Here is a 7,822-nt window from a genome sequence, read left to right as displayed (position 1 = left end):
GAATTCACTAAGACCATACATATTTCACTAACCAAATGATGCGAGCACGAAGCGAGTGCTGAAAAGGGGATATTTTGAGGACTATTTTTTTAACGAATCCATTAAGTGTATACATATCTCACCACAGTCATCTAATGTAAGTGGCAAGCGCTTGCTGATTTGGTTTGAATTACATCTAAACACATGAAGCACTTTTTGTTGTCATTGTTATTATGATTATCACACGCATCTTACTAATGAAATATTGCGATTGCGAAGCGCGAGCTGAAAATTTTTGATATTCACATCAGAATAAGGAACATTTAAGGACTGATTTTATAAATTCATGAAGAGCAGACATATCTCATCAATCCTTTAATGCGAACGTTAAACACGGATAGGAATTTTTTTACATAATAAATGGGGCGATCACTTTGATTAGTCATGAAAAAGAAGCATATGTCACTACATGAAAAAAAAATGATAGCTGGAAGTGCGAAGAAACATGTTTGGTGTATATTGACTTGATTTGACAACGTTACGTCTCTAAAATATACTTGAAAACTGTAGTATTCCGAAAAAAAATATTTGATCTAAACAGACAATGCGAGCACCAAGAACAATGAAGACATAAGCCCTGAGCATATTATGTTTCATAAAGTTATGACCCAAAAAATGTTTATTTATGTTATATACAGCAACATAACATAATTACAATATACATGTAATATGAAATTAATAATTTCTTCTTTCCCACTTCGTTTTCTCTTTCTTTCTCCCTCTTTTTCTCCTTTTCCTCGTGCCCCCATGCCCCCGTAGTTACGCCACTGACTGGAGAAAAAAGAAATATGACAAGCTTAATTGTCTAACAATTTTAAACCTTTCTGAAAATCATAAAATTTAAAACTCTTGGAAGAGTTACGGTTGTCAAGTCCTTGTTTGTGTCTAAATTGAACTACTTAATTCTTTCTCTCCCGAATCCAAGTGAGTTATTTCTAAAAGATGTAAATTCCCAATTTCATATATTCATATGGGGAGAGAAACCAGATAAAATAAGTAGAAATAAAATGTCTCAGAGTTATTCTGAAGGTGGAGTAAAAATGATAGACATAAATTTGCATTGCCAGTCATTGAAAATTTCTTGGATGAAAAAAATGATAAACGGTTCCATTGACGGTAATATTATTTGTCTTCTCCAGTCTTTTTTGCATAAAACTCAAAACTTGGATCTTTATATGGGAAATAGCTATTTTTTTAGACTGCACACGAAATTAAAAATACTTTTTGGAAAGAAATGTTCTTAGCGTATAGCACACTGTTATCTATGCACTGTAATGATATACCTTACCAACCCTTATGGAACAATGATTTTATCAAATAGGTAATAGCTCAATTAACAGTAGATCTCTAAATAATAGGGTGTTCGATTTGTTAATGATATTCTAGATGTACATGGCAATTTCCTCTCTTTGAATGACCTTCAGGAAAATACAATGTTCAAATAAATTTTCTTTTTTACCGTGGATTATGTGATGCTATAAGAGACGGTTTTTAGCAATGGCACACACTTTAGCAAGTTCCAAGAACCCATTATCCCTGATACAATAGCACCTGTTATAAAATATGATAAAGGTTGTTCACACATCTATACGATTCTTAAAAAGAAAAGAAAAGTGGAGTGTAAAAGTTTTCTTAAGTGGAAGTGTATATTCGATATGAATGACAAGCAATGGCAGTCGTATTGCTCTATTGGATTCAGTTGTACTACCGATCTGAATTTACGTTGGTTTCACTTCAAAATAATGCAACGCATTTTATATACAAATGAAATATTGTTTAAAATTAATTTAGCTCAACAAAAAGAATGTACTTTTTGTAATGTACACCGTGAAACAGTCACTCATCTACTTTGTGAATGTACATGTATTAAACATATATGGGAGAGGTTTGAGCAATGGATATTTCTTAAAACTGGAAATAGAATATTTTTCTCTAATAAAGAAAAATTATTTGGCTTAAGAGGTTCAAGTAATCATGCATTAAATTGTTTATTGATAGTGATACGGCTAATGATTTACACTTCCAGAGTAAAACATCAATTACCTGTTTTTTGTTAATATCAAATTTGCACTTCAGAATTATTTCAAGAATGAAAAATATATCGCAGAGTCAAATTGTAAAATGGTAAAGTTTACAAAGAAATGGTTCCAATTACGTGCCATGTTTACATGAGGTGATCTGTTCAGTTCCCTTTCCATGTACAATTATACATATGAATATTATTGTTCATTTACTCCTCGCTTGTTTCTTAAATTGTTTACTATTATGTGAACCTGACAGTTCAATTTATATATTTGTTGCAATTACTGTTGTACTGTATTTCGTTGTTATTAATTTGATTTGTCATTGAAAAGATATCTTGCTATGTTTGAATAATATTAATATCCCTGTCGAGGGGAAACAAATTGAAAAAAAAAATTAAAATATTATTCGATTTATGTGTTTCCTTTTGCATGTTTTGTATGGCTGGGAAGCACTTTTGGATGACTCCTTCAAAATCTTCTATTTTCTTTACATATTTTCTGGGTAAAATGTGACCATAGCTAGGAAATGATGAATATCGAATTCAAGGAAATATTCATTTGTAAATAAGCATGAACTGATTAACAAATTACCGCAGTTCATAATGTACATATTATTTAGGAAGAAAACAATTACATTTAGTCTGAAATGTATTCATTAAAAGGTTAAACGTTATCACACTGTAATAAGATGGAAAAGGGGCTTATCAAAGGTATGTTTCATAGAGGGACATTTTCATCAAAATACGCGAGGCTTACTATGATATGTAATTGCCCCGTCAAGGGCGAAATTTTTTTATTTTTGAAAATGGAAATGGCAATTTGTAGGCAGAAAAGTGCTTTCATCGTTTACTTTTGTCCTTAAATAATTTATAATTTTTCTACTTATAGGGGGGCACGTTGGGGGGGCAAAATCTTGTTTTGCCCCAAAAAAAATTTATTGGGGGGGGGCAAGTGCCCCCCCCTGCCCCCCCCCCCCCGCTTCCGGCGCCCTTGAATGAATGGACTCGCGTCATGTCCTCACTAACCCCCCTCCATCTCAATCTCTTATCCCTTCTCTCTCTCTCTCACTCTTATTTCTTTCAACCTCCCTCTCGCAATCCCCCCCCCTTTTATCCCATTTCGCCTTTTCCCTCTATCCAGCCTCCCTCCCCGCTCAAATTTGCCGATCTAAATATCCGCACAGCTGAAGTTTTCTCAACTGTCAAGAAAACCGCGGGTCTCAAATGTGAATTCCTCACTCTGAATATTATTAATAATACTATTATTATTAATAATAATGATTGAATCAAAAGATCAAAACATCAAAGTGCATGGAGAAGGTAAGTAATAACAAAATACTGATGGGATTCACCGTTCCTATATTTACACAGCAGGCCAAAACTGTTATTAAACGTGAAGCGTTGTGGCCCAGTGGGTTCGAATCCCAGCCATGAACGTAATTTCCTTCAGCAAGAAACTGATCCACAGTGTGCTGCACTCAACCCAGGTGAGGCAAATGGGTACCGGTAGAAAGTAATTCCTTAAAAAGCTGTGTGCGCTATGAACGCCTAGCTTAACCGGGTAATATAGGAGCGCCTTGAGCAACTAACAAGGTGGATATGTGCGCAATATAAATACCCTATATTATTATTATTATTATATCATTCTTGCTAAATATATAATGTATTCGAAATATGCATTTTATTTCATAAACACTTAAGTAGATGAAGCACGCATCAAAATACGTCCCACATTATAATTAGTAACGATTTTATTAGTATTACACACTATAATTAATATTATTGCTCTCATGATGTTCTTCTTCTTCTTGTTATTCTTATTTTTATCATTATATCATTATTATTATTAATATTCATATTATTATTATTATTATTTATATTATCATTATTACTATTATCAGCAGAAGTAGATAAGTATTGATATAATAGGTATGGTGGTCATTATCATCATCATAATTATTATCATTGTTATTATTATCATTATTGTCATCATCATTATTGTTAGTGTTATCACCATCTTCAATATTATCAGTGATATCATCAAACATATTTCTGTTATTCATCTTCTGCATATTTTTCGAAGTAGGTAGGAGACAGGTCAGAAATCAGTGAAGCGACATTTTTTTAAAATATACTCTTGTTTGATTATGAAATGAAAATTTATCTGGAATCATAAATTTGAGAGATTCGATTACTTACAGTCTTTGCTACGTTGCGGACAATACTGCAGTCACAGTAGGAACATGAAGTTTGCAGCTATGACATATGAATAAAAAAAAAGTTGCAGCTATGAGCCTTTTGATGGGGACAATTTCAAGTGCCAAGTCAGGTTGAACATGAGCAGTGAAGAAGAAGTACAGAAATGGTTGCAAGATTTCAAAGGTGGGACCAGCGACATGGAAGGTGCCTAGGGGACTTATTCAGATGCTGGTAAATTCAGCCAATAGGGTGAGGCCTGTTACAACCGCAGCAACGCACAGTGGCGTAGCTACGGGAGGGGGGGGGCACGTGCCCCCCTGAGATTTGGTGTGCCCCCCCCCAGGTGCCCCCCCTCCAGAAAAAATTGGCAAAGCAAAAAAAAAAGAAAGAAAAAGGGAGAAAGAAGAAAAGAAAAAAGGAGAAGAAGAAGACAGAAGAAAAAAAGAAGAGGAAAATAAGAGGAGGAAGACTTGCAAATTAAAAAACAAATCAGGTTACTATATAAAAATTTTGCTTGCGCTTCGCACCAGAATTGCCTGTTCGATGAGATTCATATCTTGTTCAATAGGGTGATATGAACAAGTTTTGAAGTCAATATACAAAACATATTTTAGCTCGGACATCGAGCTTTCATTATTTTCTTTTCATTTACAAATTTAAGTGGTCTGTAAAATGTCCGTTTTATGGTCTACATATCAGCACTTTAAGCTTACGCTGCGTGGTCATATTGTTTAATTTGCCAAGTTCATATTGTCGTCGTGTATTCCATAATATTCCATTAAACAAATGTATTCAGAATGCCCAGATTGATTCTAGGTCAAAATCTAAAACAAGCGCGATAGCCTGCATGTTCTTTATTTAAAATGTACTTAAATTATCCAGTTTCACATCAGAATATCATTAACTGTCTGCTCATGATTCACGATCGCGTTATTAATGATAATTTTAGGTCTAAAATCTCAATTTCTTCCTCTCGCGCTTCGCGCTCGCATCAATTGTTTAGTTAAATACCTATCCCATTTATCAATACAAAAATTAGAATGACCAATTTCTAGGTCGGAATGTCAAAAAAAAATTTGCTCGTGCTTTGCGCTCGCATTATTGAAATATATTGGCGTTCGCAGTAACCATCTAGTTACATACGAATCTTGTTCAGGATCACACATTACATTGCCCAGAAAATTAAATTTTCAGAAAAAATACATGAAAGTAAAAAAAAAATCGCTCGCGCTTCGAGCTCGCACTTTTCATAAGGCTTATGAGATTATTTCATGTTTAAGTTGTTTTATAAGAATATAAGTAAGAAGTGACTGATCGGGAAACAATAGGTGAAGATAATTTCGGGCCCCGTCCCCTATTGGCGAAAGTCGGATCCGCCCTTGTGACACACACCGGAAAAATGGCCGGTGCCCCCCCCCCCCTGAAAAAGCAAGGACCCCCCAGTGCCCCCAGGAAAAAAATCCTAGCTACGCCACTGGCAACGCATAATGTCGCAGATTGCGACATTCCCGACCTTTCGTTTGAGGAGCGGACGCTAATTTACAACGGTAGTTGATTTTGGAAGGGACTTTTTGGGCCCATCATCATGGCCGTAAAACTCTGTCCTGCAATGCATATTGTGTGACATGAGATATTTTTTCGTTTCGCATCTGCGGCGGAAACATTCAATATGCGTTTCGTGTGCAAAATTCTGGTTGCTACTATGGTAACAGCGATATATCCTATTGAGGACGACTTTCCAAATCAACATTTGACTCCTCCTAGAGCTCGAGAGGCCGCCCGGGGGGCCCACTTCCATTGATTAGTGGATACCAGGAGCGACAACGCGTAAAAGGGGACAGAGTGGGCAAGTACGTTACGTATAGTCCTATGTAACGTTATAAGGGTGTCAAAACGATGTTTAAAATGCTGAAAAAGGGATACATATCCAATACTTGTAGGGTGTCACAATCCAACTACTTATAAGAGATGCATTTTCATTATCTGAAAAAGACTTACTTCCATTGTTTAGGGTGCTTTTCGAAACCCCGTGGTCGCGCCTGGTATCCACTCATCAATGGAAGGGGTCCCCCCGGAATTTGAATCTAATCCCCATTTCTGGGGAAAGTAAAACATAATGCCCATTACATCGTGTGCTAGAGGCATATCGTTTGTGTAGCAGGCGTAAACAGGCACCTTTCGCAAATCTCTACAACGCGAGATTAGAGTCGGGTAACTCAAAAGTTAACGATTAATCATAGACTCGAATTTCTAGATTGATTATACATTACAGTCAATACAATCAAACGTAGAAAACTGTTTTACAATCATTGCCAAGCTTTGTGTTACAGGCCCTATAGATCTTGCTTTTCGTGTGCAAAGCTCTTTCATACGATACCAGCATGCCATGCCATGCCATGCCATTTGCCTGCCTAAGCTCGCGGCGGGACTGTACCTGTATCATGGCTATGACTCCAGCTGGCTTGAGACATGCGAAATGTAGATTATGACATGGATAAAAAAAGTGGTTTTTCAAACAAATCGAGTACATATTGAGTAAGGAAAAACTTACCGAATTAAGGCTTAGATATAGATCATTACAGTCCATCGAGTCGATATTGCATTTGTGCATTATTTGTGGATCACTGGCAATTGATTCCATGGGTCAGATCACCTCTCAAGCCTAATCATTTCCCATGCGTTGACATGTACACAGCATGCAACAGGCCATAAACCGTCTAAATTTGCGGAGTTTTTTCTTTTGCCAGCACCTTCTACATAAACAATATGCCTTTAGCACACAATCTAATGGGCAGTATGTTTTACTTTTCCGCAGAAATGGGGGTTTGCCGGGGGGTAGCCTACACTTCCATTGATGAGTGGATACCAGGCGCGACCATGGGGTTTCGAAAAGCACCCTAAACAAGGGAAGGTCTTTTCCAGATCATGAAAATGCATCTCTCAACAAGTATTTGGGTTGTGACACCCTACAAGTAGTGTAAATATATCCATTTTCAGTATTTTAATCATTGTTTCTCACACCCTCATAACGCTACAAAGGCCTATACGTATACCCACTCTTTCCCTTTTTACGTGTGGTCGCGCCTGGTATCCACCATTCAATAGAAGTGGGTCTCCCGGGCGGCCTCTCGAGCTCTGGGAGGAACCAAATTTGGATTTGGAAAGTCGTCCTAAATCAGATACATCGCTGTTACCATAGTAGCAACCAGAATTTTGCACACGAAACGCAAATTGAATGATTCCGTTCCAGATGCGAAACGAAAAAAAAATCTCATGTCACACAATTTGCATTACAGGACGGAGTTTTACGACCATGACGACGGCCCAAAAGTCTCTCCCAAAATGAACTACCGTTCTAAAAAAGCGTACGCGTCCTCAAACGAAAGGTCGGGAACAATAGAACAAAGAAACCCGTTAGCTCAAACCATGGACCCTATAGGGTCCGTGCTTAAACGTATTGTACATGTATGGTGTGTACAGAAATGGTTTCGGCTAGAGAGGTTGATCTGACCCATGAAATCAATTGCCAGTGATCCACCAATAATCCACATTAAATGCAAT

At 36.8% G+C, this 7,822-nt stretch overlaps 1 protein-coding gene across 1 annotated transcript in view; it reads right to left on the bottom strand.

The window, feature by feature from the left end:
* LOC121411936 (zinc finger protein GLI3-like) overlaps positions 1-4,309 on the bottom strand; it is a 128,102-nt gene extending 123,793 nt beyond the window's left edge. The window contains exon 1 of the mRNA XM_041604848.1: positions 4,306-4,309. The gene's annotated coding sequence lies outside the window, so the exon portion shown is untranslated. The remainder of the gene's footprint in view (positions 1-4,305) is intronic.
* Positions 4,310-7,822: the final 3,513 nt, after the last annotated feature.

Source organism: Lytechinus variegatus, chromosome 3 (genome assembly GCF_018143015.1).
Source record: "Lytechinus variegatus isolate NC3 chromosome 3, Lvar_3.0, whole genome shotgun sequence".
NCBI lineage: Eukaryota > Metazoa > Echinodermata > Echinoidea > Temnopleuroida > Toxopneustidae > Lytechinus > Lytechinus variegatus.
Note: the sequence above shows the minus strand (reverse complement) of the source record. Positions and strands in the feature narration are given on the sequence as shown.